This window comes from Ranitomeya imitator, chromosome 2 (assembly GCF_032444005.1).
Source record: "Ranitomeya imitator isolate aRanImi1 chromosome 2, aRanImi1.pri, whole genome shotgun sequence".
Classification (NCBI taxonomy): domain Eukaryota; kingdom Metazoa; phylum Chordata; class Amphibia; order Anura; family Dendrobatidae; genus Ranitomeya; species Ranitomeya imitator.
The window spans coordinates 510,032,497-510,050,384 of record NC_091283.1 but is presented as its reverse complement, the minus strand read 5'-3'; the positions used below and the strand labels follow the sequence as shown (position 1 = coordinate 510,050,384).

The following is a 17,888-nucleotide window of genomic DNA, read 5'->3' as shown; positions in this document are numbered from 1 at the left end:
GAACATTCATATTACATCTGTTTTTTACAGATGCGTTGCAATTATTTAAAACAGGAAACAGTAAATGGTCTTGTAAGTAATTAACAACTACCACTATAAAAAATAGATTGCAAGTGGGAAAAAAATCGTTCAAGTTTTCTGGTTCAAATTTTTGATTTTTTTATACGCTTGTGTGAATCTAGCAATCCCTGTATATAAATTTGGTCTTTTAAGCTGGGTTCAGGCAGGCATATGAGAAAATATCTGTTCTTTATCCGTAAAAAAAAAAACCAAACAATTTTCATCCTTATTTCATCCACTTGTCGTCCCGGTGTCATCCATGTGTCCATTTCAATTTTAATCCATATGGCATCAATTTTGACATATCAACATTTAAAAAATTTGAAAGAGCAAATAAAGTTTCTTATGTTAATAATGGCAATCTGCTTGTAAAAAAACAATGTAAATCAGATGATCCATATGGGATTCATTTTTTTTTTACATGTCCATAGTAATGAGTTTTGTCCCAAAAAAAACGGAACAGACTAGTGCACGCTGCAATTTTTTTCACACAGTCACGTGGTCAATGTGAAAAACAGCCCTATTCAATAACATTGGTCTGTGTCCTATCCAATTTCATCATGGACAGCCATCTGAATAAACTAATCTGAACCTAGCCTTAAAGGGGCTCTGTCACCTTAATTTGGAGGGAACAATCTTCAGCCATAGGGGTGGGGTTTTCGGGTGTTTGATTCACCCTTTCCTTACCCGCTGGCTGCATGCTGGCTGCAATATTGGATTGACGTTTATTCTCTGTCCTCCGTAGTACATGCCTGAACAAGGCTACGGAGGACAGAGAATGAACTTTAATCCAATATTGCATGCAGCCGGCGGGTAAGGAAAGGGTGAATCAAACACCCGAAAACCCCGCCACTATGGCTGAAGATTGTTCCCTCCAAATTCAGGTGACAGAGTCCCTTTAAGCGGACTGAGCATGATCTTTAAGTAGACTCCCATAGAGAACAGTTGAGAACTAAGTCCAGGTAGTTAAAAAGTCAAAATTTACATGCAAGGGAGAAGGCGCTATAATTCAGTAAATGACGGGCGCAGGAACAAAAGAAAAACAATGACAGATTCAGTAGAACAGTGATATTAGCACAGGTAAAACAAAAAATACATATTTATGTAAAGTTATGTCTTAAGACATAAATATCATGCTTATTATTCGAAAAATTTACAGTAATGCATAAAACCGTAAACAATATCTCACATTATAGACATTATCTTACATAGCTATGAGACTTTTAGAGTCTTAAGAATCCTAGGACCTTAGAGAGGTTGTCCGAAATTTTTATACAATTGTCAGATAGCAGGAAATAGCCTAAAATGTAAAATAAATAAAAATCACTGCTCCAGCGCCACTAATTCTGTTGCCACTACCCGTCCTTGCTTACTGTGCTGCAATGATGGTGTGCCTGCCAGTAGATCCATTTTATCGCTGCAGCCAGTCACTGAACTCGTTCCATACATGAAGGACTCAAAAAACAAATCCTTATGATTATGAAACTTTGAGAAAAATACCCATATACAGTGAGCAATGGAGGATGTCACCATGATTAATCCTATAGTTTCTCCATTAGGCATTACTTGGATAAATAGGATAAAAAACAAACACCATAGACAAGACCTGAGTCTGCGATGAACTCTGATGCGCACTGATGCATTGAGGCCCGTAGCTATGGCTGCTATATTATGGACCTGTACAGCAAGGGTCTGTAATCCAGCCATGTTGGCTGTTGTTGGGTTGAACACTTTCTCCCCCATTCATCCCATTAATATGTAGAACCCCCATCTCCACCCCCAAATGTGCATGTTTATTTCTATGACTGCCACCAGATACCTCTAGCACTGACTTATCTCCTCTAATTAAAATCCAATATGTTATGACTGGTGGCATGGTGGCTCAGTGGTTAGCACTGATGCTTTGTCAGCCCCAATGGGGACAGCGATAATCGTATCTATAATATGCTGCGGAATATATTGGCGTTATATAAGCAATGCATAATTAATAATAATAAATAACATTTATGGAGGCCCCAGTATATCAGTGGTCTCAGTCCTGTAGCTTGGGAGCCCCATGTGGCTCGCAGGCCTATGATGTGTGGCTGGCGGCTGTCTTCCAGCTTAGCACCATGATTAGCAAACAGCTATAAAGAGCAGGTCTTCCGATGGTGACCCATATAGAAGAGCAGACATGGACGTGCATATACTCTCCTGTTAGAAATCTGGAGATAGGATGATACTGACAGTCGGAGGAGGTGCTTGAGTAGGTAAGTGCTTGATGCAAGAGGACCTAGTCGGGATAAGGTGGGAACCCCTAGATGTAAGTATACACCATGTTCCAAATTATTATGCAAATTGGATTTAAGTGTCATAAAGATTTAATTGTTTTGTTTTTCAAATAAACTCGTGGATGGTATTGTGTCTCAGGGCTCAATGGTTCACTGAAATCAATCTTAAACACATGTTTAGTTTTCCAGGTGATTCTAATTAAAGGAAAACTACTTAAAAATGATGTTCCACATTATTAAGTAGGCCACAGGTTTCAAGCAATATGGGAAATAAAAAGGATCTCTCTGCTGCCGAAAAGCATCAAATAGTGCAATGCCTTGGTCAAGGGATGAAAACATTAGATATTTCACGAAAAAGAGTGATCATCATACTGTGAAGAGATTTGTGACTGAATCAGAGCACAGACATGTTTCTGGTGATAAAGGCAGAATGAGGAAGGTTTCTGCCAGGCAAGTTCATTGGATTAAGAGAGCAGCTGCCAAAATGCCATTACAAAGCAGCAAACAGTTATTTGAAGCTGCTGGTGCCTCTGGAGTCCCTTAAACCTCATAGTGTAGGATCCTTCAAAGGCTTGGTGTGGTGCATAAACCTACTTTTGTTCACAAGGAGAAACGGTTGCTGTGAGCCCAGACATACATAAAGACTAGTTTTCAAACAGTCTTGTTTACTGATGCGTGTCGAGCAACCCTGGATGGTCCAGATGGATGGAGTAGTGGATGGTTGGTGGATGGCCACCATGTCCCAACAAGGCTGCGACGTCGGCAAGGAGGTGGAGGAGTCATGTTTTGGGCCGGAGTCAAGGGGAAACAGCTGGTAGGGCCTTTTAAGGTTCCTGAATGTGTGAAAATGACCTCTGCAAAGTATATAGAGTTTCTGACTGACAACTTTCTTCCATGGTATAAAAAGCAGAAACATGCCTTCAGGAGCAAAATCATCTTGCATGCATGACAATGCACCATCTCATGCTGCAAAGAATACCTCTGAGTCATTGGCTGCTATGGGCATACAAGGAGATAAACTCACGGTGTGGCCAACATCTTCACCTGACCTCAACCCTATAGGGAACCTTTGGAGTACCATCAATCAAAACAGCAGCTCTGGGAGGCGATTCTTGATGCAAAGAAATACAAGCAGAAACTCTTCACAAACTCACAAGTTCAATGGATGCAAGAATTGTGAAGGTGATATCAAAGAAGGGGTCCTATGTTAACATGTAACTTGGCCTGTTAGGAGGTTTTGGAGTTAAATAGCTTTTTGTTCAGTGAATGTGACCTCCTAATGCTGCAAATTCCACAAATGAGCATTTTCAGTTCTTTAAAACATATCAAATATTTAGAAATTCTACTGTGCCTAATAATTTGGAACAGTGCATTTTGAGTTTTAATTCATTTTGGAGATTATACCGTTATCATTGGGAGGTTTCTTCAATAAAATTCGATGTATACTGTAACGAGTGATGACTTTTATTAGACTGACTGTCTTTTGCGCCGACCATTTAGGAAAATCTGAGACAAATGTCATTTGCATAATAATTTGGAACATGGTGTACTACTTCATTGTTATTTCTGTGGGAAAATTTTGACTGTCATTACATTGGTAATGGGAGTTTTAGGAATTGGAACTTTGAGGGGGTTGGAGCAGGATGCCACTACTCTGAGGTAAGGCCAGGTTGTGACTCGCGGCCCTCTCTAAGGAGCTGAATGTGGCTCTCCATGTAAGACAGGTTGGGGACACTGCAGTGTATATAATACCATCTTAATATACACATACAGTTAGGTCCATATATATTTGGACAGAGACAACATTTTTCTAATTTTGGTTATAGACATTACCACATTGAATTTTAAACAAAACAATTCAGATGCAGTTGAAGTTCAGACTTTCAGCTTTCATTTGAGGGTATCCACATTAAAATTGGATGAAGGGTTTAGGAGTTTTAGCTCCTTAACATGTGCAACCCTGTTGGTAAAGGGACCAAAAGTAATTGGACAGATTAAATAATTTTAAATAAAATGTTCATTTCTAGTACTTGGTTGAAAACCCTTTGTTGGCATTGACTGCCTGAAGTCTTGAACTCATGGACATCACCAGACGCTGTGTTTTCTCTTTTTTGATGCTCTGCCAGGCCTTCACTTTGGTGGGTTTCAGTTGCTGTTTGTTTGTGGGCCTTTCTGTCTGAAGTTTAGTCTTTAACAAGTGAAATGCTGCTCAGTTGGGTTGAGATCAGGTGATTGACTTGGCCATTCAAGAATATTCCACTTCTATGCTTTAATAAACTCCTTGGTTGCTTTGGCTTTATGTTTTGGGTCACTGTCCATCTGTAGTATGAAACAACGACCAATCAGTTTTGCTGCATTTGGCTGGATCTGAGCACACAGTATGGCTCTGAATACCTCAGAATTCATTTGGCTGCTTCTGTCCTGTGTCACATCATCAATAAACACTAGTGACCGCCACCGGCAGCCATTCATGCCCAAGCCATCACACTGTCTCCCCCGTGTTTTACAGATGATGTGGTATGCTTTGGATCATGAGCTGTACCACGCCTTCTCCATAATTTTCTCTGTCCATCATTCTGGTAGAGGTTGATCTTGGTTTCATCTGTCCAAAGAATGTTCTTCCAGAACTGTGCTGGCTTTTTTAGATGTTTTTTAGCAAAGTCCAGTCTAGCCTTTTTATTCTTGATGCTTATGAGTGGCTTGCACCGTGCAGTGAACCATCTGTAGTTACTTTCATGCAGTCTTCTCTTTGTGGTAAATTTGGTTATTGATACGCCGACCTCCTGGAGAGTGCTGGTCACTTGGTTGGCTGTTGTGAAGGGGTTTCTCTTCACCATGGAGATTATTCTGCGATCATCCACCACTGTTGTCTTCCGTGGGCGCCCAGGTCTTTTTGCATTGATGAGTTCACCAGTGCTTTCTTTCTTTCTCAGGATGTACCAAACTGTAGATTTTGCCACTCCTAATATTGTAGCAATTTCTCGGATGGGTTTTTTCTCTTTTCGCAGCTTAAGGATGGCTTGTTTCACCTGCATGGAGAGCTCCTTTGACTGCATGTTTACTTCACAGCAAAATCTTCCAAATGCAAGCACCACACCTCAAATCAACTACAGGCCTTTTATCTGCTTATTTGAGAATGACATAAGGAAGGGATTGCCCACACCTGTCCATGAAATAGCCTTGGAGTCAACTGTCCAATTACTTTTGGTCTCTTTAAAAACAGGGTGGCACATGTTAAGGAGCTGAAACTCCTAAACCTTTCATCCAATTTTAATGTGGATACCCTCAAATGAAAGCTGAAAGTCGGACCTTCAACTGCATCTGAATTGTTTTGTTTAAAATTCATTTTGGTAATTTCTATAACCAAAATTAGAAAAATGTTGTCTCTGTCCAAATATATATGGACCTAACTGTATCTTGTAATGTCTTCACATCCTGCTCCATTCAGATGTGTCTGGATCCCAGAATTCCAAGCGGCGGAAGTTCACCGACCTCCATACTGGGACACCCAATTGATGGGTGTCTCAATATGAAAACTGCTGATGGTACCAGCCTCTTGCGCGGTACCACCAGTGGAACACCGTTGCACCACTCACACACACACACTGTATGCAGCACACACAGACACAAGCACATACTGTATAAGCCGTATGCACCACACACACACACACACTGTATATGCCGTATGCACCACACACACAATGTATACGCCGTACACAGCCTCTTCTGCGGAACACCATCGCAAAAATGCCGCTGCTGGGATCAGCCGAATGATTCACTGACCGCTGCCGAGAACACATGAGGGAAGAAGACAGCACAGTAGTGGAGAGAGAGCAGACAAGGGGGGAGAGCACATAAAGTAGACAGGTAATAGAAGAGAGCACAGACGGGAGAAGTCAGCACATGGGGAAAGAGAGAGTGGATATGTGGGTGAGCACATGGGGGGAGAGGTGCTCAACACTGCAAAGCCTACCGCCATTGCGACATTACCGTCCACCCAATGTGATAGCATCAGGCCTCCATCTAGTGTACTATATAATTGTCTAAGGGTCACTTCCGTCTGTCTGTCTGTCACGGATATTCATTGGTCGCGGCCTCTGTCTGTCATGGAAATCCAAGTCGCTGATTGGTCATGGCAAAACGCCCACGACCATTGCCACGACCAATCAGCAACGGGCACAGTCTGGCGGCAACATGGCCGCTCCTTCCTCCCCGCAGTCAGTGCCCACTCCATACTCCCCTCCAGTCAGCGCTCACACAGGGTTAATGGCAGCGCTAACGGACCGCGTTATGCCGCGGTGTTACGCACTCCATTAACGCTGCTATTAACCCTGTGTGACCAACTTTTTACTATTGGTGCTGCCTATGCAGTATCAATAGTAAAAAGATCTAATGTTAAAAAGAATAAAAAAAATAAAAAATCGTTATATACTCACCGTCCGTCGGCCCCTTGGATCCAGAACAGGCCTTTCCTGCTACGGTGACCACTCCATGCATTGCGATCTCGCGAGATGATGACGTATCGGTCTCGCGAGACCGCTACGTCATCATCTCGCAAGACTGCAATGCACTATTGAGACCGGCGCGCGCGAGGAGCGTCGGTAAACGCTTCCTGGATCCGGGGGCCAATGGAAGGTGAGTATATAACTATTTTTTATTTTAATTCTTTTTTTTAACAGGGATATGATGCCCACATTGCTATGTACTACGTGGGCTGTGCAATATACTACGTGGGCTGTGCAATATACTACGTGGGCTGTGCAATATACTACGCGGGCTGTGCAATGTACTACACGGGCTGTGCAATGTACTACACGGGCTGTGCAATGTACTACGCGGGCTGTGCAATATACTACGCAGGCTGGGCAATATACTACGCAGGCTGGGCAATATACTGCGTGGGCTGTGCTATACACTACGTGGTCTGTGTTATATACTACATGGGCTGTGTTATATACTGCATGCGTGGGCTGTTATATACTATGTGAGCTGTGTTATATGCTATGTGGGCTGTTATACACTCCGTGGGCTGTGCTCTATACTACGTGGCTGTGCTATATACTCCGTGGGCTGTGTTATATAGCACAGCCACGTAGTATATACACATCCTGTGTATTCAATGTATTATTCTAAAATCTTCATAAATAAACTACATACATATACTAGAATACCCGATGCGTTAGAATCGGGCTACCATCTAGTATACCATAAACACCAAAGATTGCAATAATGTGGAAGAACAGCTAAAAAAGTTGCATGCCCTAGACTTAGACCTAGACCATCATTTTTTAAATGTATTATTGGGCTGATTTAGTGGATCCCCTCAATCAATATTCTTCCACTGGGTGTCAGCTGATGGCAACTGGAGCCACAAATGTGAAGCTGAATTCATACAGTATGTCTGTATTATATGGTCTGTGCTCAGACAGTGAAACATGGCCCGATGGCAGGCCTCCTGACCTGGACTAACTGAATCATAGACATGTACCGTATGTGAGGCAGCTGGTTCAGATTAGGTCACCCGCAGTCAGGGTCGGGTATTACAGTCCTACTATAAGCAGTGTAATATGGACATACAGTGTAAATCAGCATCGCACTGGGTTGTCCATCCGCTTTCAATGTGCATAAAAGTTTTTACAGTTATAATAACAGATTTTTGGTTCCTAATTTTCACTCTTTGATCAGCGTGATTCATTTCTTGACAAAGTGTCATAACATTTTGATTTCCTCATAGGAAGTAAGTAATCCACCAGTCATATTTATTGTATCAGTTCCTAATATCAATCACCTGTAGGGATATATCTGGAATCGGCTGCTTTAAAGTTTGCTGACAGCTACTGATACAGCCTTCCCTCATACACATGCACTCTCAAATGGGCTGAGTGTGCATGTGTTCTCAACTAAGATGAGGACAAGCGGCTGTCAAACACCTCTAGCAACAATTTATTTTGCATGAGAACAAAGCATGAGGTCTGTTGAAATCCCCAATGGCCAATCTATATTGACATTTTGACGCATTTGTTGGTCACCCAAGCCCATAGAAAGTGGAAGGTCAAGTCAATGTTCATATGAGTACAGGCAAGAGATAGCGGTCAGCTGAACGAGCGTTGGGTTTAAAGCTTTAATTTGTATGGCCCCTAGTCTGGAATAACTGATCGTAGTTGGGTCATAATGATGCAGATCTAAAATGAAGCCAACAGAAGGTAATAGTTATAGGCAGTAGGCTTTGTCAAATGCCATATTACGCAGGTAATTTACCCAGAAGCTTTTTGTGGATATTATGACCTTGCTAGAGTAAATATGGTGCCCCCAAAGGTAGTACACCGGCTCCCCACACACTAGTCTGCTGCATTGGTCTATCTACAAGGATAGTAGCTTCACAAGACAAGGAAAAAAATCATTAACGGTCAGAAGCAATGGGTTTCTATTTAAAATCCATCCATATGACAGGGCTTATGTAACAGGAACGATTGTATCAGGATAAGTGAGACATTCTGTACTGGACACATTGTTTCAGCGCACAATCACAGAAGAAATAGTTCTTACAGTGACCATTGATAAATGTGTCTGCATTCGGAGACATGAACGGATATCAGCATTGTCTTTCACCGTAGCACGTTTGCTGTCCTTATAAAAGATGAGCAACCATAGCATCAAATAAAAAGAGAAAAAGGCCATAGAAAGAGCAATGCTACATATATTTATAACTGCACATTCCTTTCCCCAATAAAGGGCCCAGCACCAAAATACCATGATCAGATTGTAGGAGAATGAACAGCACTGGCTTCAGAGGCAGAGGCCAGATGCAGCCTCTGAACAGTCCAGGGTCCTTCCAGACCCAGTAGCCCATGTGTTCCTGTTTCCATGATTGTTCTCTTGTGTCTACAAGACTGGGGAGTTCCACCACTCCTCTTGGGCTAGCTGCACAAAAGCTGTTCTGCCCTGTATGCACACATGGATTTTTCCTCTCTGAACCCTGTTCACACAGGTAATATACAGATGATCAGGTTTTTAAATACATCAGATAGGGATTGCATACATTAGTTAGGACTGCTCTGATATGGGTATACCGTGAAGATTGGTAGAGCAGCTTAGTATACATTTTTTGCAAAAAACGTATCAACCAAATACCCTGTTATTTACATCTTTTACTAGCACTTGCGGATTACTGCAAACATTTTTTCAAACTGAGTGTTTTTGGTTTTACCATTCTCTTTTGTGTCTTCACTAGTATTCACCAAAAGAAACATTTCCCAGCACCCAATATAGGTGGTACTTTGTTACTACAGATATATAAATACCACGTATCGGTCCACTACATATAATGACGACACATGTCTCTGCTCTGTATATACTGTAATCACATCATATGCTGCAGTGTATAATGATGTCACATCCCATTATATACTGAATAATGACATCAATGTTTAGTGGATGATGACTTCAGACACTGCTGGATATAATCATATTATACTAGCTATTGAACCCGTTCTACGCCCGGGTGGCGAGCATTTATATTGGTATATGGTCTCCATCCTGGTATGTGCTGCTCCATCCTGCGTCCCCATCCTGTCATGTGCTGCACCCATCCTGTGTCCCCATCCTGTCATGTGCTGCTCCATCCTGCGTCCCCATCCTGTCATGTGCTGCACCCATTCTGCGTCCCCATCCTGTCATGTGCTGCACCCATCCTGCGTCCCCATCCTGTCATGTGCTGCCCCCATCCTGCTCCCCCATCCTGTCATGTGCTGCACCCATCCTGCGTCCCCATCCTGGTATGTACTGCACCCATCCTACGTCCCCATCCTGGTATGTGCTGCACCCATCCTGCGTCCCCATCCTGTGTCCCCATCCTGTCATGTGCTGCACCCATCCTGCGTCCCCATCCTGTCATGTGCTGCACCCATCCTGCGTCCCCATCCTGTCATGTGCTGCACCCATCCTGCATCCCCATCCTGTCATATGCTGCACCCATCCTGCTCCCCCATCCTGTCATGTGCTGCACCCATCCTGCGTCCCCATCCTGGTATGTGCTGCACCCATCCTGCGTCCCCATCCTGCGTCTCCATCCGGTCATGTGCTGCACCCATCCTGCGTCCCCATCCTGTCATGTGCTGCACCCATCCTGCGCCCTCATCCTGTCATGTGCTGCACCCATCCTGCGTCCCCATCCTGGTATGTGTTGCACCCATCCTGCGTCCCCATCCTGTCATGTGCTGCACCCATCCTGCGTCCCCATCCTGTCATGTGCTGCACCCATCCTGCGTCCCCATCCTGTCATGTGCTGCACCCATCCTGCGTCCCCATCCTGTCATGTGCTGCACCCATCCTGCATCCCCATCCTGTCATGTGCTGCACCCATCCTGCGTCCCCATCCTGTCATGTGCTGCACCCATCCTGCGTCCCCATCCTGGTATGTGCTGCACCCATCCTGCGTCCCCATCCTGTCATGTGCTGCACCCATCCTGCTTCCCCATCCTGGTATGTGCTGCACCCATCCTGCGTCCCCATCCTGTCATGTGCTGCACCCATCCTGCGTCGCCATTCTGGTATGTGCTGCACCCATCCTGCGTCCCCATCCTGTCATGTGCTGCACCCATCCTGCGTCGCCATTCTGGTATGTGCTGCACCCATCCTGCGTCCCCATCCTGTCATGTGCTGCACCCATCCTGCGTCCCCATCCTGTCATGTGCTGCACCCATCCTGCGCCCCCATCCTGTCATGTGCTGCATCCATCCTGCGCCCTCATCCTGTCATGTGCTGCACCCATCCTGCGTCCCCATCCTGGTATGTGCTGCACCCATCCTGCGTCCCCATCCTGCGTCCCCATCCTGTCATGTGCTGCACCCATCCTGCGTCCCCATCCTGTCATGTGCTGCACCCATCCTGCGTCCCCATCCTGTCATGTGCTGCACCCATCCTGCGTCCCCATCCTGTCATGTGCTGCACCCATCCTGCATCCCCATCCTGTCATGTGCTGCACCCATCCTGCGTCCCCATCCTGTCATGTGCTGCACCCATCCTGCGTCCCCATCCTGGTATGTGCTGCACCCATCCTGCGTCCCCATCCTGTCATGTGCTGCACCCATCCTGCTTCCCCATCCTGGTATGTGCTGCACCCATCCTGCGTCCCCATCCTGTCATGTGCTGCACCCATCCTGCGTCGCCATTCTGGTATGTGCTGCACCCATCCTGCGTCCCCATCCTGTCATGTGCTGCACCCATCCTGCGTCCCCATCCTGTCATGTGCTGCACCCATCCTGCGTCCCCATCCTGTCATGTGCTGCACCCATCCTGCATCCCCATCCTGTCATGTGCTGCACCCATCCTGCGTCCCCATCCTGTCATGTGCTGCACCCATCCTGCGTCCCCATCCTGGTATGTGCTGCACCCATCCTGCGTCCCCATCCTGTCATGTGCTGCACCCATCCTGCTTCCCCATCCTGGTATGTGCTGCACCCATCCTGCGTCCCCATCCTGTCATGTGCCGCACCCATCCTGCGTCCCCATCCTGCGTCCCCATCCTGTCATGTGCTGCACCCATCCTGCGTCCCCATCCTGTCATGTGCTGCACCCATCCTGCGTCCCCATCCTGTCATGTGCTGCACCCATCCTGCATCCCCATCCTGTCATATGCTGCACCCATCCTGCTCCCCCATCCTGTCATGTGCTGCACCCATCCTGCGTCCCCATCCTGGTATGTGCTGCACCCATCCTGCGTCCCCATCCTGCGTCTCCATCCGGTCATGTGCTGCACCCATCCTGCGTCCCCATCCTGTCATGTGCTGCACCCATCCTGCGCCCTCATCCTGTCATGTGCTGCACCCATCCTGCGTCCCCATCCTGGTATGTGCTGCACCCATCCTGCGTCCCCATCCTGTCATGTGCTGCACCCATCCTGCGTCCCCATCCTGTCATGTGCTGCACCCATCCTGCGTCCCCATCCTGTCATGTGCTGCACCCATCCTGCGTCCCCATCCTGTCATGTGCTGCACCCATCCTGCATCCCCATCCTGTCATGTGCTGCACCCATCCTGCGTCCCCATCCTGTCATGTGCTGCACCCATCCTGCGTCCCCATCCTGGTATGTGCTGCACCCATCCTGCGTCCCCATCCTGTCATGTGCTGCACCCATCCTGCTTCCCCATCCTGGTATGTGCTGCACCCATCCTGCGTCCCCATCCTGTCATGTGCTGCACCCATCCTGCGTCGCCATTCTGGTATGTGCTGCACCCATCCTGCGTCCCCATCCTGTCATGTGCTGCACCCATCCTGCGTCGCCATTCTGGTATGTGCTGCACCCATCCTGCGTCCCCATCCTGTCATGTGCTGCACCCATCCTGCGTCCCCATCCTGTCATGTGCTGCACCCATCCTGCGCCCCCATCCTGTCATGTGCTGCACCCATCCTGCGCCCTCATCCTGTCATGTGCTGCACCCATCCTGCGTCCCCATCCTGGTATGTGCTGCACCCATCCTGCGTCCCCATCCTGCGTCCCCATCCTGTCATGTGCTGCACCCATCCTGCGTCCCCATCCTGTCATGTGCTGCACCCATCCTGCGTCCCCATCCTGTCATGTGCTGCACCCATCCTGCGTCCCCATCCTGTCATGTGCTGCACCCATCCTGCATCCCCATCCTGTCATGTGCTGCACCCATCCTGCGTCCCCATCCTGTCATGTGCTGCACCCATCCTGCGTCCCCATCCTGGTATGTGCTGCACCCATCCTGCGTCCCCATCCTGTCATGTGCTGCACCCATCCTGCTTCCCCATCCTGGTATGTGCTGCACCCATCCTGTGTCCCCATCGTGTCATGTGCTGCACCCATCCTGCGTCGCCATTCTGGTATGTGCTGCACCCATCCTGCGTCCCCATCCTGTCATGTGCTGCACCCATCCTGCGTCCCCATCCTGTCATGTGCTGCACCCATCCTGCGTCCCCATCCTGTCATGTGCTGCACCCATCCTGCATCCCCATCCTGTCATGTGCTGCACCCATCCTGCGTCCCCATCCTGTCATGTGCTGCACCCATCCTGCGTCCCCATCCTGGTATGTGCTGCACCCATCCTGCGTCCCCATCCTGTCATGTGCTGCACCCATCCTGCTTCCCCATCCTGGTATGTGCTGCACCCATCCTGCGTCCCCATCCTGCGTGCCCATCCTGTCATGTGCTGCACCCATCCTGCGTCGCCATCCTGGTATGTGCTGCACCCATCCTGCGTCCCCATCCTGTCATGTGCTGCACCCATCCTGCGTCCCCATCCTGTCATGTGCTGCACCCATCCAGCGCCCCATCCTGTCATGTGCTGCACCCATCCTGCGTCCACATCCTGTCATGTGCTGCACCCATCCTGCGTCCCCATCCTGCGTCCCCATCCTGTCATGTGCTGCACCCATCCTGCGTCCCCATCCTCTCATGTGCTGCACCCATCCTGCGTCCCCATCCTGTCATGTGCTGCACCCATCCTGCGTCCCCATCCTGCATCCCCATCCTGTCATGTGCTGCAACCAACCTGCGTCCCCATCATGTCATGTGCTGCACCCATCCTGCGTCCCCATCCTGTCATGTGCTGCACCCATGCTGCGTCCCCATCCTGTCATGTGCTGCACCCATCCTGCGTCCCCATCCTGCGTCCCCATCCTGTCATGTGCTGCACCCATTCTGCTTCCCCATCCTGTCATGTGCTGCACCCATCCTGCGTCCCCATCCTGTCATGTGCTGCACCCATCCTGCGTCCCCATCCTGTCATGTGCTGCACCCATCCTGCGTCCCCATCCTGGTATGTGCTGCACCCATCCTGCGTCCCCATCCTGGTATGTGCTGCACCCATCCTGCATCCCCATCCTGTCATGTGCTGCACCCATCCTGCGTCCCCATCCTGGTATGTGCTGCACCCATCCTGCGTCCCCATCCTGCGTCCCCATCCTGTCATGTGCTGCACCCATCCTGTGTCCCCATCCTGCGTCCCCATCCTGTCATGTGCTGCACCCATCCTGCGTCCCCATCCTCTCATGTGCTGCACCCATCCTGCGTCCCCATCCTGCATCCCCATCCTGTCATGTGCTGCAACCAACCTGCGTCCCCATCATGTCATGTGCTGCACCCATCCTGCGTCCCCATCCTGGTATGTGCTGCACCCATCCTGCGTCCCCATCCTGTCATGTGCTGCACCCATCCTGCGTCCCCATCCTGTCATGTGCTGCACCCATCCTGCGTCCCCATCCTGTCATGTGCTGCACCCATCCTGCGTCCCCTGTTATGTTTGCTAATGACAGGTGTTATGAAGGAAATTGTTATGGCTGGCAATCAGGCAACACAGCGTGCAGTAATCAGCGCACATACAGAGATCTGGCAATAACCAAAAACAATAGGACGAGCTCTGAGACGTGGAATCTCTGTAGACTGCAGTACCTGATCTATCCTCACACAACTATAAGCAGCAGTGGATTGCGCCTATCACTACCTATGCAACTCGGCACTGCCTGAGGAGCTGACTAGCCTGAAGATAGAAATACAAGCCTGACTTACCTCAGAGAAATACCCCAAAGGAATAGGCAGCCCCCCACATATAATGACTGTTAGCAAGATGAAAAGACAAACGTAGGAATGAAATAGATTCAGCAAAGTGAGGCCCGATATTCTAGACAGAGCGAGGATAGCAAAGAGAACTATGCAGTCTACAAAAACCCTAAAACGAAAACCACGCAAAGGGGCAAAAAGACCCACCGTGCCGAACTAACAGCACGGCGGTGCACCCCTTTGCTTCTCAGAGCTTCCAGCAAAAGTTAATAGCAAGCTGGACAGAAAAAACAGAAAACAAACTAGAAGCACTTATCTAGCAGAGCAGCAGGCCCAAGGAAAGATGCAGTAGCTCAGATCCAACACTGGAACATTGACAAGGAGCAAGGAAGACAGACTCAGGTGGAGCTAAATAGCAAGGCAGCCAACGAGCTCACCAAAACACCTGAGGGAGGAAGCCCAGAGACTGCAATACCACTTGTGACCACAGAAGTGAATTCAGCCACAGAATTCACAACAGTACCCCCCCCTTGAGGAGGGGTCACCGAACCCTCACCAGAACCCCCAGGCCGACCAGGATGAGCCACATGAAAGGCACGAACAAGATCTGGGGCATGGACATCAGAGGCAAAAACCCAGGAATTATCTTCCTGAGCATAACCCTTCCATTTGACCAGATACTGGAGTTTCCGTCTAGAGACACGAGAATCCAAAATCTTCTCCACAATATACTCCAATTCCCCCTCCACCAAAACAGGGGCAGGAGGCTCCACAGATGGAACCATAGGTGCCACGTATCTCCTCAACAACGACCTATGGAATACATTATATATGGAAAAGGAGTCTGGGAGGATCAGACGAAAAGACACCGGATTGAGAATCTCAGAAATCCTATACGGACCAATAAAACGAGGTTTAAATTTAGGAGAGGAAACCTTCATAGGAATATGACGAGAAGATAACCAAACCAGATCCCCAACACGAAGTCGGGGTCCCACACGGCGTCTGCGATTAGCGAAAAGCTGAGCCTTCTCCTGGGACAAGGTCAAATTGTCCACTACCTGAGTCCAGATCTGCTGCAACCTGTCCACCACAGAATCCACAGCAGGACAGTCTGAAGACTCAACCTGTCCTGAAGAGAAACGAGGATGGAACCCAGAATTGCAGAAAAATGGAGAGACCAAGGTAGCCGAGCTGGCCCGATTATTAAGGGCGAACTCAGCCAACGGCAAAAATGACACCCAATCATCCTGGTCAGCGGAAACAAAACATCTCAGATATGTTTCCAAGGTCTGATTGGTTCGTTCGGTCTGGCCATTAGTCTGAGGATGGAAGGCCGAGGAGAAAGATAGGTCAATGCCCATCCTACCACAAAAGGCTCGCCAGAACCTCGAGACAAACTGGGAACCTCTGTCAGAAACAATATTCTCAGGAATGCCATGTAAACGAACCACATGCTGGAAGAACAAAGGCACCAAATCAGAGGAGGAAGGCAATTTAACCAAGGGCACCAGATGGACCATTTTAGAAAAGCGATCACAGACCACCCAAATGACCGACATTTTTTGAGAAACGGGAAGGTCAGAAATGAAATCCATCGAAATATGTGTCCAAGGCCTCTTCGGGACCGGCAAGGGCAAAAGCAACCCACTGGCACGTGAACAGCAGGGCTTAGCCCTAGCACAAATTCCACAGGACTGCACAAAAGCACGCACATCCCGCGACAGAGATGGCCACCAGAAGGATCTAGCAACCAACTCCCTGGTACCAAAGATTCCTGGATGACCGGCCAGCACCGAACAATGAAGTTCAGAGATAACTTTACTAGTCCACCTATCAGGGACGAACAGTTTCTCGGCCGGACAACGATCAGGTTTATTAGCCTGAAATTTCTGCAACACTCTCCGCAAATCAGGGGAGATGGCAGACACAATGACTCCTTCCTTGAGGATACTCGCCGGCTCAGATAACCCCGGAGAGTCGGGCACAAAACTCCTAGACAGAGCATCCGCCTTCACATTTTTAGAGCCCGGAAGGTATGAAATCACAAAATCAAAACGAGCAAAAAATAACGACCAACGGGCCTGTCTAGGATTCAAGCGCTTGGCAGACTCAAGATAAGTAAGGTTCTTATGATCAGTCAAAACCACCACGCGATGCTTAGCACCCTCAAGCCAATGACGCCACTCCTCGAATGCCCACTTCATGGCCAGCAACTCTCGGTTGCCCACATCATAATTACGCTCAGCAGCAGAAAATTTCCTGGAAAAGAAAGCACATGGTTTGAACACTGAGCAACCAGAACCTCTCTGTGACAAAACCGCCCCTGCACCAATCTCAGAAGCATCAACCTCGACCTGGAACGGAAGAGAAACATCAGGTTGACACAACACAGGGGCACAGCAAAAACGACGCTTCAACTCCTGAAAAGCTTCCACGGCAGCAGAAGACCAATTAACCAAATCAGCACCCTTCTTGGTCAAATCGGTCAATGGTCTGGCAATGCTAGAAAAATTACAGATGAAGCGACGATAAAAATTAGCAAAGCCCAGGAATTTCTGCAGACTTTTTAGAGATGTCGGCTGAGTCCAATCCTGGATGGCCTGAACCTTAACCGGATCCATCTCGATAGTAGAAGGGGAAAAGATGAACCCCAAAAATGAAACTTTCTGCACACCGAAGAGACACTTTGATCCCTTCACGAACAAGGAATTAGCACGCAGTACCTGGAAAACCATTCTGACTTGCTTCACATGAGACTCCCAATCATCCGAGAAGATCAAAATGTCATCCAAGTAAACAATCAAGAATTTATCCAGATACTCACGGAAAATGTCATGCATAAAAGACTGAAAAACAGATGGAGCATTGGCAAGTCCGAACGGCATCACCAGATACTCAAAATGACCCTCGGGCGTATTAAATGCCGTTTTCCATTCATCTCCCTGCCTGATTCTCACCAGATTATACGCACCACGAAGATCAATCTTAGTAAACCAACTAGCCCCCTTAATCCGAGCAAACAAGTCAGAAATCAA

General features: G+C 48.0%; 1 protein-coding gene across 5 annotated transcripts in view; it reads right to left on the bottom strand.

The window, feature by feature from the left end:
• The window catches only part of CACNB1 (calcium voltage-gated channel auxiliary subunit beta 1), a 186,023-nt gene that overhangs the window by 92,378 nt on the left and 75,757 nt on the right, over positions 1-17,888 (bottom strand). The window lies entirely within an intron of this gene.